The sequence below is a fragment of the Natator depressus genome, chromosome 4 (genome assembly GCF_965152275.1).
Source record: "Natator depressus isolate rNatDep1 chromosome 4, rNatDep2.hap1, whole genome shotgun sequence".
Taxonomy (NCBI): domain Eukaryota; kingdom Metazoa; phylum Chordata; order Testudines; family Cheloniidae; genus Natator; species Natator depressus.
The window spans coordinates 37282108-37301003 of NC_134237.1; the positions used below are offsets into that span (position 1 = coordinate 37282108).

Here is an 18896-nt window from a genome sequence, read left to right on the forward strand (position 1 = left end):
AGTTCTGGACAAGCCATAATTTCTGCAGCAAGGAAGTTGGTAATAGTGCTGAATGACCAGTCAAAGACAAGGATACCCAAAGAGACCTGAATTGCTTGCATCTCAAACTAGCCATCAAAAAGAACAATCACTGGCCAAACTCCTTAACACTTGAGGACAGTTTTGAAGAGTGTGTCAAAAACGCATCATGGTAAACAAACATTTGGATGTCTGAACACACATGTATACCAGATATTGGATCACTATTGCAACATGGATGCAAAAGTGTGAATGATGAACTACTTCCTGTATTCTTCAAGGGCCCAGTGGCATCTGAGCTGCTACACGACCATATTTGTGTCTGTACCAGTAGAGGTTGCTGCACAATCAACTGTGCTTGTACTCAGAACAACCGGCCCTGCACAGAACGGTGTACATGCCAAGGCAATGAAGATGGTCATAATCCACACACTCTTGACAGAGATCATAACGATGAACAAGTTGATAATAATGATGTTGAGTAGAAAAGTCACCAGCACTATTACGTTTCAATGATACCGGTACAAATTTATCAGAATTTGTTTTACCCTTCAGATGATTTTACTCTTGTGATTCTTTGAGGTCCCAAAGAAATCCAATTTTATCTCTTGAAATAATACATAGTCATTACACTAACAGAAACAAATGCAAATATTTCAAAGTGGTCTTCTTAATGTGTTGGTGTAATTGTTTAGCCCCGTTTCTATGATAGCACCATGTGACAGCTCCCACATCATTCCTCATCTTAATGTGTCTATATTAAGTCAACCAAATTGGTTGTGGTTGCCACTTGCATACGAGTGGGACAATGTGAAAAGGAAAAGTAGCTGAGGCTAAATAGACTAAATGAATACAAGTTATTTGTTGCAAAACATCCATTGATCAATGCATGCTATAATGGCTCACATTTACATTGTTGTAGCAGTGAGAGGGCGGAAGGATTAGAATAGATAAGATAAATATGACAGTCAAATTTAGGGGCAGATTTTTAAAGGGAGATAGGCACATAAAGATGCACTTGGTACCTAGTAGATTTTCAGAAGTGCTTAGATGCCTAACTCCCATTTTTAGCTGCCTCAATACCTTAAAAATCTGGCCCAAAACATCTCCTTTTTGCATCCATTCTTTCAGCAGTTTTAGGCCAACTCATTGCCATAAAACATAACTGAAATCAAGAGCTTAGCAGGATTCAAACATGGCTAGGATATTTCTATGGCTAACAAGAGTACCCATAATTATATCACCAAGTATTTAAAAAATGGTTTAGGTAGGGATATAAACCCTCATGCTTCAGGGCAAAACCCAACATCTAACTAAATGAGGATTAAGAGAAATATGCCATTTAGACAGATTAATCCATAACTGCCAGCTGCAGGTTTCTTGTATATTCCTCTGAAGCATCTGTTGGACACAGGAGTAGATGGACCGTTGGTCTAATCCATCATGGCAATACCTATGTTCCTACTTAGTCACATTCTGTTTCATGTTCCCACCACACTTTACTTCTGTTGCTGACCTAAAGGTTCATGTCCCCCTTTTTTTGGATCCCTCTTTATTGTGCATTTACTAGTCTTCTGAAAATCAATTCCTGATAATTTCACCAATTTTCAATAGTAGATGTAGCCAGTAGATTCATGCCAATGTAACATAAGTAAAATGAACTACTTAGTTTACTATAATGGATTCTAATCCTTCTCAGTATGGGGCTAGAGAAACTAAATATAACCGTTAACTAGTGATAAGGATCTCACTATAAATTATGAATAATTAATTATACTGTAATTGTCTTGTTCATAGTCAGTGAATGTTGGCCATTTTATACTTAGGTAAACCCTGAAAGGTACTACATACTTTGCCCTTAAATAAAGTTCCAGAATTAATAATAAATTGGCAATACAGAGTTTAAAATATCTTTAATAAGCCTGCGAGAATGAATTAAATGGATGAAGTTATAGACCTATTAATTTTAGTTTCAGTTAATCGGTTACTTAATTTTAATTTATATGTCCGTTTTCCTTAATCCTACTATTGTATAGGGGGTTTGCTCTTCATGGCTCAGGGACTCAGACTTCTCTTGGTTCATTTTGTCCTCTTTCTCCTGTCCTCAAAGATAGGCCACACACAGAAACTCAGTGGTCTCAGTCAGTCAGTCTTATTCTGATGACTCTTCACCCTTAGAGGCTTGCCAATTGGTGCTCTCTCCAGTTTCTGTTTGCCTCTGTGTTGCTAATCCTTTTGCTCAGCTCTCACCCATCTCCCACAGTGTTACTATTTAACTAAAATAAGCATGAACTGTGGAGGACCTCTCACAAACAACATCCCATTTTTAAAAAGCCAATCTTATTTATGTGACTTCAGAGACACAGTTTTAGGACTTGGGGTCCCAAACTTTTCCCTCACTCTACCCCACTGCTTCTGCTTCTCTTCAACTTCTATTTATTGTTGTGTCTTCAAAATATAGCCTTGCTTTCCTTTACAGCACGTTTCATGAAGCAGCCTTTGAAGAAACTATCTTGCACTCATGCTTCTAACCCCCTTTTTAACTTGACTGCAAATCTCCTAACAAAGAAATATTCTCTGGTTTCGGAAAGCTGTTTGTCTCATGCTGCTCATTTGTATCTGTTAACTCCACTTTCTCTTCAGCATATTAGCTTTTGCTACTTGACATCTTGCTCTACCCTTGATGTCCCCACTCCTCATTTTTCAGCAGCTCCAGAACACCTATATTCAAAGAAGCAGTCCCAACTGTAATTGACAGTCCACAAAGAACATTGCTCACCACTTCTCCACCCCCAAAACATGTCCTATATGAGGTATTACTAACTACACATTAAATTCTTAATCAAACGTGAAATGCAATCTTCTGAAAATAAGTCTTCTTTCTCAGCCTAAAGCATCACTGGCTCTTCGGGTTTGTTCGATGTGTCTGATAGCCACTGTTCACCCTGAAGTCAGGAATTGGCTTTGCCCAATGTAATACACTCATGCACAGTGTGCATTAAAAGAAAGGCCAGGCCACTGAACACAACCTAATCTGTTACTATTTTATGCATTAGAGTCCCCATCCAGCAAAGCAGTTAAGCATTTTGCTTAATTTTGAGTACATAAGTAGTCCCATTCCACATGTACAGTTCAGTGTTTCCATTTATTATACTGCAAACTATGATTTTTCATGATATACCATAATGAGTACCATGTACATAAGAAATGGCAGGGTCAGATTCAAACTGTGAGGGACTGGCATGCTTCAGCATACCAATGACCTAACTAAAAGAAAAGGAGTACTTGTGGCATCTTAGAGACTAACCAATTTATTTGAGCATAAGCTTTCGTGAGCTACAGCTCACTTCATCGGATGCATACTGTGGAAAGTACAGAAGATCTTTTTATACACACAAACCGTGGAAAAAATACCTCCCCCCACCCCACTCTCCTGCTGGTAATAGCTTATCTAAAGTGATCACTCTCCTTACAATGTGTATGATAATCAAGGTGGGCCATTTCCAGCACAAATCCAGGGTTTAACAAGAATGTCGGGGGGGAAGGGGGGTAGGAAAAAACAAGGGGAAATAGGCTTGAATAGAGACTGGAAGTGGCTAAGTCATTATGCAAGGTATCCAATTTGCAAATGAATTCCAATTCAACAGTCTCTTGCCCGAGTCTGGATTTGAAGTTTTTTTGTTGTAATATCGCAACTTTCATGTCTGTAATCGCGTGACCAGAGAGATTGAAGTGTTCTCCGACTGGTTTATGAATGTTATAATTCTTGACATCTGATTTGTGTCCATTTATTCTTTTACGTAGAGACTGTCCAGTTTGACCAATGTACATGGCAGAGGGGAGTATTTTTTCATGGTCTGTGTGTATAAAAACCATCTTCTGTATTTTCCACTGAATGCATCCGATGAAGTGAGCTGTAGCTCACGAAAGCTTATGCTCAAGTAAATTGGTTAGTCTCTAAGGTGCCACAAGTACTCCTTTTCTTTTTTGCGAATACAGACTAACACGGCTGTTACTCTGAAAAATGACCTAACTGTTGTCAAGATTTTCTAGGCATCACAGAAAAGGAGAGTCTTAAGCAGAGTTTTAAAGGAGGATTTTGCAGGCAGCTCCTACCACATCTGAGGGGCAGAATGGGAGAAAGCACTGAAGTGTTGGTTTGCAATTTTAACAAGTGCGCAACGGAGGCTGGCATCATGGACTGGTTGGAGGTGGGATTGCACTTTTTAATATTGAATGAGAGATGATAGGTAGTGTGGGAAAAGGCTGTGAAGGGCCTTGAAGCTGAATATAAAGAGCTTATATTTGATCCTAGAGAGAAATAGGAGCCAGTGGAGGGATGCAAAGAGAGGGGTGACATGGTCAAAGTGACAGGAAAAGAAAAATGATCTTTGCAGCAGCATTGTGAATGTATATGAGTGGGCCAAGATTGCCTTTGTGTAGGCCATGCTGTAACAACCAACATGAGATGATGACAGCCTGGATGAGTTCTAGCTGTGCAGATAGAAAGGAAAGGTCATATTTTAAAGTGCTATGAAGAAAGAATCTGTAAGTTTCAGACATAACCCGCATGCGACAACCTAGAAAGAGGTCCAAGTTGAAGATGACACCGAAGTTATGGGCCTCAGTAACAGGCATAATAGCAATATTGTCCACAGTGATTGAGATAGGAGGTAGTTGGGAGGGTTTGGGGAGAAAGATTAAGAGTCCTATTGTAGCTATGTTGAGTTTGAGCTGATGGCTAGAAATCCACGAGATATCAGAGACACAGAACGAGATTTTAGTTTGGGCTAAAATCATTTTGGAGATGGGTGTGGAGTTGAAATAGATGGTAGAAGAAGTTGTATTTGTGAAGAACATTGCCCAGAGATAAAGTATAGTGGAACAAGAGAAGGGGACAAAGGACAGAGTGTTGCGGAGCCCCCACAAAAAGTTGGATGCTATTGTTGGCCTTGCACTCATTTAGGTACATAGACCCCGATTTAGAAATACATTAAAGCACGTATGTTCCTTTAATCACATGCTTCAGTCTCACTGACATCACTGGGACATAAGCACACGCTTAAATACTTTCTTGAATTGGGGCCATAATATTGTTTGGCTATGCCTCACCTATTAAAGCACATTTTGCATATTTCGATTCACAGTTGCCAGCTAGAGACAATTTTCTGTACACATTCTCCAGGATCTAAACTTTCAGTTAAAAAAAAAAATGAGGGTTTTTTAGTACTTCTTCATCTCCATAATGGGAGTTTATGAGCCTTATTGTTTATGACTACATTTGATCAAATACATGGAGGGGAAGAGTTGAACACCTCCAGTCAGTAACTGTAGGCCTGCCTAACAGAAGAATATATTATAGTACTGGAGAAATCCTGGTCAATTATCTTCAAGATTATATATTGGTGCAACCCTGGAATTTCAAATGGTCAACATTCCGTGTGCTACAGCAATTCAGTACCCCTAGCCGTGTGTGACAGATGGACTCAATTTTGTCCTCCAGTACTTAGTTCACAGAATTACAAAAGCACTGAAGCAATGTGTTGGTGTCATGGGGATTTTGCGTACTGAAGCAGAATAAGCTTAGGAAAGACCAAAATTAAGATGGATATGATTGTTGCTGTTAAAGATTTGATTTCCCAAGTTATTCTAGATTTTAAAACAAACAAAAGAAAGACAAATAAATTAATGCATAAATTTATTCTTCACTTTTTATGTCGAACACACATTTTAATAAAACAGGATTAAAGAACTGCCAAATCCCTTCCTCAGTGTTTCTATTCATTCACTGTACTTGTGTAAAGTTAAATACTCGTATGGGCTTTAGCTCTGTGATTGGATCCCTAAATGCTTGCAGCACTTTATTGACTTCAGCGCTGCTTTGTGTGGATGTACAGGCCTGACTGCACGGAGCCAGATACAGAATTGTAGCCATGTTTTTTTTTTGAAATATTGCTTCACATTTCTAATTACAGTATTTGTGAAGGGGCAGGGGATATTTGTTATGATTGTTTTGCTTCCTTGAGAGATGTTTACAGACAGCATGCTAGTTTCACACATTCTAAGTAAACATGGAAATACAAATATCTTTTCCTGTACTTGCATGTGGATGGATATCTAGGAATTTCCATCTGATACAAGCATTTTGCCCCTGTTCCATCTGTAATGTTACCTCACTTTTTGTGCCTCCTGCCTCAGCCATGAGGATGGAGATTGTCCCAGTCTGTACAGCAGATTGGACAGTTCTACTTTGTGATCTCTGAAGTAACTTGAGAGAAAAGACCTGCACTGATGAAATAAAGGAATAATGAGGAAAATATTCATCTTTCTAGACACTTCTTGAAACCGTTCATTAAAAATGAGTAAAGCTGTGATTAAAATCTAGCACAGAAAGATCTACTGATGAAAAGTGTTTTATAAAGAGTTAGGTATTTATCAATCATTATTATTGTCAGGCTATGCTAGTGTGTTCGAAATTCTCCTTACCCCTAAGCCATATAGCTGTATTTAATTGGAACAGAAAAGTTTATTTCAGTATTTTGAGTTCTAAAGTTTAAAACTCATACAGGGTTTTTTTTTTTTAAAGTTACCTTCAAGTTGATGGATGGATATTTTTGATCTTTGGCCTCTTCTACATGTTTTATTTTTCCTTCTTTTAAGGGAAGACACCAAAACCCCTTCTTATGATCAAATCTGAAATCAATATATGGTTCAACAGAATACACATATTTATGGTTATTTCCTAGTCTTATAAATAAATCTTACGGGCAGGACATTCCCCTGCCATTTAGTTGACTTTAAATAGTCAATTAATCCCATGAGCTTTGATCCAGTCCATCATAACTTTTTTCAAAGCCATATGTTCCATACTATAACTCATAATGTACACCATCTCAATTCCACTCTCTTCTGTTACCTAAACATCAAAAGATGTATGTATACAAAAAGGAAGAACATAATATGTTCTGTCAACTGTTTTGCTTATCTTCAGAAGATGACTGTAGCTTGTTGCCGTTTCCTCTCCAGGGCACATGGTGAGGAGTGGGTGGAGACTTGACTCATAGTTTAGCCACTAGTCTGTCCCGGGGTCAGCACGTACTAAGGGAAGATTGTATTATTATAACATAATCCTTGACGAAAAGTTCATATCTGAGCCCAGATCTGACATGTATCTTAACACTGATGAGCATCTTATTCTGCAAGAAATCCCACTGACTTCAGTGAGACTACTCATGGTGTCAGGTGCTGTTCAACATGAGTAAGGTAAATACCACCTTGCCCTGAATCCTTATTAAATTTAATATCTTTGCTCCTAGTTATATTCCTTTATGCTAAATAATTCCTCTTTCCCATTTCCACTCTTTAAATATGGCACAATAGCAGTCTATATTCCCCCTAAGTCTTGGCTTAGCAAAGCACTATCTATTTAGTTTTTAATCTTTCTTCATCAGTAAAGTCCTTTTCATAAATCAGTTCCATTCTCTAGATCCTCAGAATATGAGAGAAGCAGAACATAGATCAGTGAGATAATACAACCTGTTTGAAAAATGTTTATTCCTATTGGGACTGATTTTTCAGAATGGAAGATAATATAGCACCTAAGGAAAGATACATGAAAGGGTTCAAATTAAGTACTGGAAACATTTTATAAAAATATGAAATGTGCTCCATTTTGCTGAGTTACAGATTTTGTGAGTCAAACACAACACAGGCACAGCTACTACTGCTAACATACTACTAATGGAATGGATGCATTGACCTGAAATGAGACACACTCACTAGAGAACAGTGTTAAATGCTTAGAGAGTGCGATTTCCTCATTCTACTTTTAGACACATGCTAACTTAATATGAAGATGTCAAAAATGTTACAGGATTTCTAATCAGCTTTGTCTGTTTCAGATAAGAGCTCAAGGGAGCTTTTAAGTCAGCCCTACGAAACAAAGCCTCAAACCAGGACGGAAGACTATGAGCAGGACAGCCACCCTCCTATCCCCCCCTATTTCAGTGACTCCCCATAATCTCCCACTCCCCCTCTCCTACCAGGATCTCTGTATTATTCGTTCCATGTCAGGGTCTCTATGTCCCTTCCTCCTCATGCCAGGGGTTTTGTGAACATACTCCATTCCCACCATCTCTGCGAGGGACCTGGTTGGACCCCTTTTCTCCATGCTCCCACTGGCCCCATATCAGGGTCCCCCATTCTTCCCCCCCACCCCCATGCCAGGAGCTCTGTGCACATCTCTTCTTTCTTCTCTCCAAAAGTACCTTTCTTCCCCTCCAGATTGGAAGGGATGGGAAGGTAGCTAGTGTCTTCATTCTCCCTCTGTCCCCCATCCCCCACCAAAGCAAGGAGCAGGGTTTGGAGGAGGGGGGGGTGAAACGGACTTCTACTCTTTCCCTCTAGCTACCCCTGCTGACTGAGCATCCATCCCACAGCTGTTAAGTGGCTCACAGCATGGAGAACAAAAAAAAAACCAAAACTTTTTAATTGCTAATAGCTTTTAGTCATACCAAGGTCTTGGTCTGCCACCACATTTTCCCCTTTTTGTCCATGCCATACTGCTGCCCCCTCTCCCCTTTCTTGTTTCTTTCCTTCCTTTGTCTGGGAGATAAGTCAATAGAGAAATTCCATCAAGGTTGTTTGAGAAGGGAACAAAAATAAATCCAGGTTTATGTAGTCTGGAGGACTTTATGGATGGCTGAAAGCTACATGCCTAGATGCTTTAAAAAACCCCACTGGGCACTTCACTTTAAAAATCCAACCCTTCACTTGTCTGTGCATCTCCTACCCCACCCCATCTTTAATTTTTCTTGATTATTTTGGGTGAAATCTTGGTCCCAGTGAAATCTATAGAAGTTTTACCATCAGTTTCAAGGGGAAAAAGATTTTACCCTGAGATCTTAAGCTCTTCAGGAAAAAGAATCTTGTGGCCCCTCAGAGCTGTAGACAATCTATTTTAACGGATTTCTCTTCAATCCAAGTCCTTCCACCAACCACTAAAGCTCATAGTTGCTACCTATGATGGTGTTCCACATCCTTCTGGAAACAATGAAGTACCTTCACATGGAAATTGCCCAGTGAGGTGCATATTCAGCAGTATGCCCCTTAAAGAATAGACCATTCATTTGCTCAGATTCTCAAGGGTTGCTCTAGGTTATTCATTCCTCAGATAATATCTGTCAGTCCCATATAGATACAACACACACAAGACAAATATAGTTGGGCTTATTGGCCCAATCTTCTTCCTACTGGAGTCAAAGGGAATTTTGCTATTTACCTCAAAGGGAGCTCCATCAAGCCCAGTATCTTGAAAGTATTTGGTAACCATGATAAACCATCTGCTGTTTATTTATAATATTTATCTACTCTTACTGGTAGCCTCGTGCAGCAAGGAATTTCAGTACCAGTTTTTAGTTAAGGCTCAAGGACAGACCAAAGGTTCAGAATTTCTTAATTAGGAAAAATAATTGTAGGGGACCTAATATTGTGAGGTACTGAGCACCCCTTACAAGGTTGGGAGGGCTCAACTGCCATCAGCTTCAGCACTTTGCCCTCACTGTTTGTAGTTGTATACATTTTATGTAAGTCTAACTAAAAAAACAATGTATAAAAAACTTACATTAAAGAATCAGAATTTCAATGTGGTGAGACCCCAATAAACTTTTGAACTTGGTTTCTTTCTGTAAGTGGATCATTTCTCAGCTGCTTTCTATCTATCATTAGTAACCAGAAGAAAGGAACATGTTTTACATGCCTCTGGTTTAGCTATTAATTGTTAAATGTGTATCATATCTCCCTCTATTATACCTAGATCTATCTTGTTTTATTAGCATTTGTTTGAGATGGCCTGCATAACTCACTTGCAGATTCACCACTTGTGAATCTTCACTGGTTTTACTGATACAGGGTGTCTGTGGCTTTCACAAATTAGATGCTGAACCAGCAAGTCCCTACAGCATGTGTACCCTAGTTCATTCCTATTGGATCAATTGTTTAACGCTTTCTGTAGCTTCAGGCAGATATCACTGCATTAGATTACACTTAATTCATGTTTACAGGTTCTCTTTATGACTAGGTAGGCTAGAAAGTTAATTTTGTTTTCAATGAAACAGAATCTGAAGCTTTGGAGACAAATATAGTTGATGCTGAAATGATGCACGGATGATCTTCCTGACATGGCATCAAAAGGTGACAAAGCCTGTGACTTAAAGCAAGGAATGGAGACTGGGTCAGGCCTCAGGAGCAGACATGGCCAGGAAATAGGAAAATGAGGAGCTGATGAATCTATCAAATATGTAGTTTAAAGCTTTACACTCCAAGCAGAAAAAGCTTTTACTGATGCTCAAACTTTCACCTCCTGCGAGTCAAAGCTTTTCAAATGCTAGGTTCCTGCTGCTTCTAATAAATGCATTCAGCAGCACAGAAAGCAGGAAACCTCTGTGGAATTAGCAAAGTTCAAATGGGAGAAATCTGATTTGACTGGCTTCGCTGCTGCACACTACAGTCTGCAGCCTTGAGTTGTCATCCCTCACATATATGCAATGCATGCATGAGGGAGTTCCATAATTACAGCCAGTGCTCTTTGGTGAAGGGTGGCTTCCAATGCCTAGGTCTGCTGAAATGGCCAACTGAGCCCTATCCTGTTACTTAACTGTAGCACTGGAATGTGCAGGTAATGGTGTGCCATTACAGTATAATATTTATCTCTGTGTTGTTGAAGAGCCTAGCACAGTAGAATCCTGATCCTGACTTGGAGCAAGATGCATACATACAGGCTTACTACAAAATATCATTTCCCCAACACATTTGGATTTTAATTGAAAGTGCTGCAGAGTAGCCGTCAGGTTAAATTTATGATAAAGGTAACTGCTTCTCCAGGAGGGTTTTCATGTTGCCAGCTGGAAGTGAAATTGACAGCCACGTGTGTAACAAAAAAATTCAATCTGAAACACTTAAAAATATTACACAGCTGGCCTAAAGTTGGTGTCAATTGGACTAGCTATGTACAGGTTTTACCATCAGTCCTTGAACTGGCTGCTGAACCCAGAAAGGCTTGATTGCTACTAGAGTTCCCATTGTCACTAGCCATAGCAAAGCTGAAAAGTGGGAGACTTCTTGTTCCCAATGTTGTAATCAGAGTTATCTGCAGTGGGGACTTATAAAAAATCCCCTATTGTAGACAAGGCTCTAGTTAGGCTTCTTAGGACTAGAGATCATGTGCCCCGAAAAGATCTGAATTTGAATTCCTTTCAACATGTATGTTCTAACATGCCAATTTCTTTAGGCATTAAGTTGTGGTTATGACATAAATTACAGTACTATATTAGTAGATGGGTAAATAAAATGCAATATAGTAATTCTTGTTGTATTTCAACCTCACTTTCTCCAGGCCAGAGTCTACATGGTGTGCAAGGTTGGAGGCTAGTCAGTATCCCAGTGGGGAGAACAGCCCTTGATTCTTCTGGTCATCCTTGGAACTGATAAGTGACTGAAAGTGGGCTGGGTGCATGACTAAAAGTTACCATGTAGGATGTTCAAGAATGGTACAGCAAGTGCACCAGTGTTTGTTGCCTGGGAGAACACCTGGCTAAGATTTCACCTTTCAGTACTAACTATGTGTAATGGCAGTTAGGCGTGTAATACCTTTTAGGGCAAAAGCTAACTTTTAATATGAATCACTAGGCATTAGAACAAGATTTACAACCCTAATTTTCCTGAGTGGAAATTAAAATGACAAAAGCTGGGAAAATTACATTACTGTCATATCTCTATACTGTATCTGCCCTTTCAACACAGAATATCCTGTAAATCTATTGTATTTTGCTTCTCATTAGACATTTTTAGGCAAAGGGAATAACTTTTATGGATCCAGTGATTTATATATTTTGATGCCCTAATTTTCTGAAGTGAGTAGGCACTGCTGCTATTCTACAACATATCATAAAAGATAACTAAACTGTCTGGAGACAGGAAAAAAATAATTTTCCATACATATCCTTAATCATAAGTGTATAACCTCTTCTTAATGCCTGAAGATTAATACACAGATTTTCAGTTAATGTTCACAGAACTTGCAAATATAAGGCTGAGTATGAAGGTGAGAGCATATCCATTTATGGAAGTATACGGCTTCCTCTTTGGGCCGCTACAATAGAGATATTCAGGACCTCTAAGTTTCAGATAACACTACAGAGAGGGGAAGCATAATCTGCAATTTGCACATCCATATGAGGCACCATTTCTGACTTGGGCACGTAGGTATAAGAGGTATTTGTACATGAAAGTGGAATTGGGTACCATAACTTAGCCACCAAGTTTGAAAAAGTTAGCCTACAGTCTACTTTCATCATCTACACCTGTATTTCTCACCTCAAGGGGGTGAGAAAGTAAGTTAACCAACTTTCTGTATGTGTACTGTACCACCGAAGTTCAAGATATCTCTTCTACAGAATTCTTAACTCTAGAAGGACTTGGGATCCAGCTGTGATCATGTCATAGAAACTGAACTTCAGTGCAGCTGGCTCCTCAAGCATACACCGGTGCTGTAAGAAATTTTGAATTTTAAGACTTAATGCATTGGTTTACAAACATGATAGTATGACATTGCCAGTGTTAAATATATCTCATTAATAAAATTGATTTGCTTCATATTAGACATAGTAAGCAGTTACATTACACTTCTTCTATGGTTCATTAACGAAAAAGCCACCATGTGAACAACAAGGGATGCTCTGTTATACCTGATACCAGGAGTGTGCCTGATCCAATGGGAATGGTGATGATCTTGGCCTTCAGGACCAGGAAAGCAGATCATTTGGGAGCATCCTCTGAATGAAAGTGTTGTGTTATCAAACAAAGTGACTAGGTGCATTGACGAGGATAGGAAAGAAATCTATGTACCTAGAAAAGAAAAATATATATTAAAAATACACTCCAATTATTAATTTTACATATACATATTTTTACTTAGCTTTCAGTCTGAAGATCTCAACACCTAGTCCATTTTTATGAAGTAGGCCTCAAAACATGAGGCAGACAAGTAGTATTATCCCCATTTTAGAGCTGGGCAAGGTAAGGGGGTCATCACCTACCTCCCCCATCCCTGGGCTATAAACAGGAAGCTATGCTTCCTCCCACCAGATGACAAGTCCATCAACATACTAATCACAGTAAAAATTAATATTACACTGTGGTAAATGGTATAAAATTTGAAATTTTACTTTAGTTAAACGGTTTCCTGTTTGTCTCAGCATGGGTGGAATGCACCTGTGATAAATATGACAGTTTCCTGCAATAGGTAATGCAGTTGTAGTCATGTTGGTCCCAGGCTATTAGAGAGACAAGGTAGATGAGTTAATATCTTTTATTGGACCAACTTCACTGCTTTTGAGCCACACAGAGCTCTTCATACCTGAAAAGGAATGAATTACACCTTATTGAACTAAGTTTAAGTATCTTGGTTCCTTGTATAAAAAAAATGCAAGTGTTTGTGTGTTATTGTGAGATTGTACGTAACTTCTTTTAGAGGGAGACAGGATGAATATAAGCTCTGGGAAGTATTATGAGCTTTGAAGGACTCTTAGAACAATAGCCCAGCCAAGACAGAACTTTTAGCTGAGTGAGCTTCCTAGAACATACTTGGCAGGAGGGAAATGCAAGTTACTCACCTCTGGACCCATCCATTTGAAGCTGCACCTGAGGAGAAATCATTTGCTTTCTAATCACCTGTTACATTAGGACCAGGCCAGAAGCCCAAACTGGATAAAAGAGTGACTCTCAGATTCACAGCTGTGCTTTTTTTTTATTTTTATTTTTATTTTTTTAAAGCTTTTATGAACTTGTGACCACAGGAAAAAAATATCTTGTGGAGGTCACAGACCCAAACACTGTGCCCTACTTCCACTTCCCCTTTTTGTCAGACAAATTGGTCTCAATTCAGGATTTGCTTCTATCAATCCCCCGTTCAGGGCAGATATCATTTATCAACAGTCACTAAATCAACATAAAGAAACTTCCTACTCCCTTCCCTGGAGCAAGGGTTGGCATACAATTCTTCCCACTCTAGCAACAATAGGCAGCCAAGCTTATTGACAGAAGCACCTCAATTATCTTCCATCAACCCTACTTCATAGCTTGTTTCCCACCCAGAGATCTATTTCCCCACCTGTGCATATCTACAGCAACCACAGACCTTGACCAGATAGAGCTCTCTTTTCTTAGGGCAACTTCCTCTTTATACTATTCTCCTCTTAACTCAGCTGCTCCAATTCTAATTAGCTAAAAGGGGCACCACCTGGAACACCTAATCATTCCCAGAGGTAGCCCATGGAGTTGGCATGGACCAATTAGGTCCTAATTCTCCTAAAGGGCCACTGGCCCCATAACAGTGGAATCAGAAGGGCTGTTACTGGCCAGAGCCTTTGCTGGAGTCGGACAAATCTCTAGCAAGTTTATTAGCACATGGGTAGGTTATTTTATTGTTTTAATGTGCTATTTGTAATGTTTTACCTTAAGAATATATGTAGTTGCTTGGAAAAAGCTGTATGGTAACTTATAACTGTGGTAATTACACTGTTTATAGTCTCTGAGGAGAAAAGCAAAGCAGGCCTGCTGTAGCAGTCTGATTTTAATGGGGAACTCACAGAATAGGCAGGGAACTATGCAGTCTGGAAATTTCCTAGTCAGGAGGAAGCAAGACACGTGTCTCTGCCCAAAGGAGGTGCTGGCTGGGGAGCCAAAAGCCTGAGAGTGGGTGCGCTTGTTGGACCACAGAAAGACAGTAAAAGTGCAGTTGCCCTGAACTGTGACAGCACCAAAGGACATTCCCTGTTTTGAGACTGTAGTGGTTTCATGTAGGACTGTATGAAACTTAGGAGCTTTGATTTGCACAAGTTTCAGCAAACCTTATCAGCATATTTAGAGCCAGATCTGTGCTCAGTAGTACCGTACTGCTTATTCCACATTTACATCAGTGAGACTACTTGTGAAGCATTTTAAGCAAGCATTGCCAAATCTGGTCAGTTTGCATGCTGCTGGAGTTCCTGTGCTTCATTTTGTCAAACCAGAAAACTCAAGCTGAAGATTCAAATGACAAATGGGCCCCGGGCTCTGCTTGTTACTTTCAGTTGTCTTCTGGAGGATGGGTCATCAGGTAGTGGCTGGTTGGCCTGCTCCCTACCTTTCTTGTTCAATATCCTCAGGGTTGGATAGGTTCAGGTGACTTCTCCCCAGCTCCTACTTTCTTTCCTGAAGCACTGGAGCAAAATGGCTGGACCAGTGGCATCAAGTCTCCTAACTATGGACAATCAAAAAACTTCTCTAGGGATGTTGCTTTGAAATAATGTTTTTGGTTGTCAAAAGATGACATTGGAGCGACTCTTCATTCTTCTTTGCCTGCAAAAATCATGTGTTGACAGTCAGGTTCAAATGTTGTTGCCACTCTGTTAATGTGTGTGCAGGGGCCGTCAGTTCCTTGCTATTTAGTACCCATGGCTTCCATTCCACATGAAACAGCTCATCGGGTTGTATCTGTTTATTAGAATCTTCAGACTAATCCCAACAGCTTCATTATGTCTTATATGTTTGTCATGTAATAAACATTATTGGTAACTGAAGCCGAGCCATGAACAGCTGTGACAGTCATACCAAGCCAGCACCTTTATTTAATCACCTGTTTTATCATTATTAACTAACCAGTAAATTGAGTGTTTACACAAAACATTAAAAATGCAGTGTATGCACATATCAAAAGAATCAGATTGTTTAGAAATATTATTACTCATGGATTGCACTGCTGAAAAGATCTTGCTGTAAAAGTAGCACCTAATCTTGTGTAAAGTGCCTGATAAGCATTTCCTCTCCAGCACTTTTTGCTCTCCTTTAAGTTCTGGAATAATTATAGCTGCTATTGGGACATTTGTATGCACAACTTCATTAGTGTACAATACAATATAGTACAGTTTATCTTTATCTTATTATTATAATAATAATGTTCTGATTTAAAAACATAGAAACAGTTCTTGTTCTCCTCCCCCATTCCTCTTCATTACCTTAAGTAATTCTGAGGTCCTGTTCCACTAATAAATGAAAGGCTTTACTATATTGTTTTATTCTCTACAATTTCTGATACCCCCAAGGAGAATTGAAAGCACTCCACACCTTTCAGGATACAGCTCTCAGTTTTTTTGTTTGTTTGTTTTTTCACATGATAGTTTTGGTATAAGTAGTGAATCCACACGTATGAATCATTAGTGATTTTTTTAAATATATTTAACACACTTCATGATTGCTATGAAATGTGCTGAACTAACAGGAAATAGTCACTAGCATGGTTGCTGGTTCATGGAAAATCTGAATCTTGGGGTGGAAAAGAACACTCGGGATGTGTGACCTGGAAGTGAGGCAGGGCCAAACAGAAGGGAGCCACATGGAACAGGATATCACTGGGAGCAAGAAGTGCAGAATTCACGAAAGGACTAGATATTTATATGGACAATAAGACTATCCAGAGTTCCAAAAGTAAATATTTTTTTTAAAGTAAGAAGAGTATTGGAGAGGATACAAACCCCCAATACTACAGGGCATATGCTGATACCTAATTACTAGCAGTTAGGAAGAAACTTTTCCTGAGGGCAGGTTATCTCATAACAGCATATTCTATGATTCCTTACAGCTTCATCTGAAACACCCAGTATTGGCTGCTGATGGTATACTTTGCTAGATTGATTACTCGTCTCATCTATTATGACAATTCTTATGTTCATATATGATCATGCAATCAGAAGATAATTGCACACAAAAACAGGGAGTCTGGGGAGAGTCCATGAAGGAGGAATTCAATAATGGCAGGGGGAAAATAACCTTCTTTCCAAAGCAAAATTCTAATTAGGTTGATATAGTTTGTTTAATGAAAATTTGGATTTTCATAGACAAACTGTAATAACCACTTTTGATAACAATTTCAATTATAATTGATAAACTCACAACAAATTGGGGGGAGGGGGAGAGAAAAATTGGTCGACTTTGACCCTACAAAATAGGAACAAGTTCAAGATTTTAATGTTGTTGCATTTTTAAAAAATGTTTAGACCACCTCTAGCTAACATATTTGGGCAAGAGTAATTCCAAACACATGCAATGTACAATGGGAAGGAGGTGATTAGAAGGCAGTAACAACTTTTGTGAACATTGCATTAAGACAGTTAAACAGACACAGACGTTTTCTTCATGTTACAGGGCCATTATGGGAGGGCAGGTGGTCAACAAGACAGTCTTAGTTAAGTTGTGGTTCATGCTGTGGAAGTTTGAGAACCCCCGTGATGACTAATTTAGATATGAACCTGAACTGAGGTATGTTGACCAAATAAATCCCATCGTACACCGAATTGTGTACATAAGGGCTGCATATCAAGGACTTTCTGTAGCCTTGTTTGTTAGGAGAGGTTTTTGAAGCTGTCACCCCTCTGTTTAGAATTCTATATTATTTGTTGAAAAGTACAGTTCCAGCTGGAAAGAACTAGTCCTGCAACACTGTCAGGGAGGGTCCTTCTGCTCCGGGAAGAGCTCAAAGTACTTGTGAGCCAGCTGAACTTGAGGCAAAGTTTGCAGTTTCAGGTTGGTCAGCTCCAAAGAACAGTGACCAGATTCACAAAGGTGTACAAACCCAGGTGCTCATTCCCAGAGTTGGACATATGGGTCGTGAAGATGCTAATTTGCATAACAAATACAAATTTTAACTAGATTTTGTCATCTCCATTTCTGCATTTTTTAACATCAACTTTCTGGAAAAAATGAATTAGAGTCTTAATACAAATATAATTCAAGTACATTGCTGTAAAATAAATTTTAGAATATTGCATTGATCTCACCAGTCAGACATCACTCAAAGTCTTGTACTTATGATTTAGCTAACATTCCTGCCTTTCGCTGGCAGTGTGTTTCACGCCACTAATTACAATATGAAATCATCTCATTGAAACAGCTAATGAAATGACCTGAAAGAGCTTTTATTTTCTAACACATGAATCTGGAGGCAGCAGAGGTACTGTATGCATAGGTTTTGATACTGAGTTTTCTTTCTGCAAAAAGTTTTCTTTCTCTCTGCAAAACTATTTAACATTCCTTATCCATACACTGCAAGTTATTACTCTGACCAGGAAAAAAAAAACTTCCTAGATCCCCCTTTGCATTTTTGGGTGAGAAGCAGAACAATTTTGGTTTTATCACTACCCAAACATAACCAACTAATATCCACTGTGGTCACACCACTATGCATAGGGCCAGCCTGGGGATGTTGACAGCACTCAGTGTGATAATTACTTAAGGTGCATCATAAACTGAGGTACTCAGATACCTCAGTTATGAGCCTGATATAAACACAGAGCTAGATAGATGGATAAATAAAATTTAACTGATGCACTTGATCTGAAGAGTGCATGTAGATGTTCATTTCCCCTATTTCCCAGCCTCCTTAGAACTTAGGAAACAAAGAGATTGTAAATATTTTGACTTTATTACAAAATCTATATATAATTCATGAGTATTATTATCCTTTGTTTCCAACAATAGCATCCTTCTTCTGACACTGGTGTCACCTGTTGTAATAATTGGGCTTACAAATTTACCCTAATTGTGAGCTCAACTATGGACAGTGATTAAACATTCATAAAATGTTACAACAACTTATAACAACAAATGTTGACGGGAAAATTTGCAAAAAAGAGATGGATTGAATTAGTCCAAACCAAAAGTCCTATTAATATCATTCAAGGACAGTACTAAGATCATGCCTGGTAAACCAGAAAGTCAGTTAACCAAACCTGATGTGTCAGAAATTAGGCCTAATTGATGGAAAAAATGAGGGGATGGGATATTCC

The 18896-nt window shown here is 39.0% G+C and overlaps 1 pseudogene; it reads right to left on the reverse strand.

Annotated features, from left to right (window-relative positions):
- LOC141986232 (bifunctional heparan sulfate N-deacetylase/N-sulfotransferase 3-like) overlaps nt 1-13337 on the reverse strand; it is a 51037-nt pseudogene extending 37700 nt beyond the window's left edge.
- Nucleotides 13338-18896: the final 5559 nt, after the last annotated feature.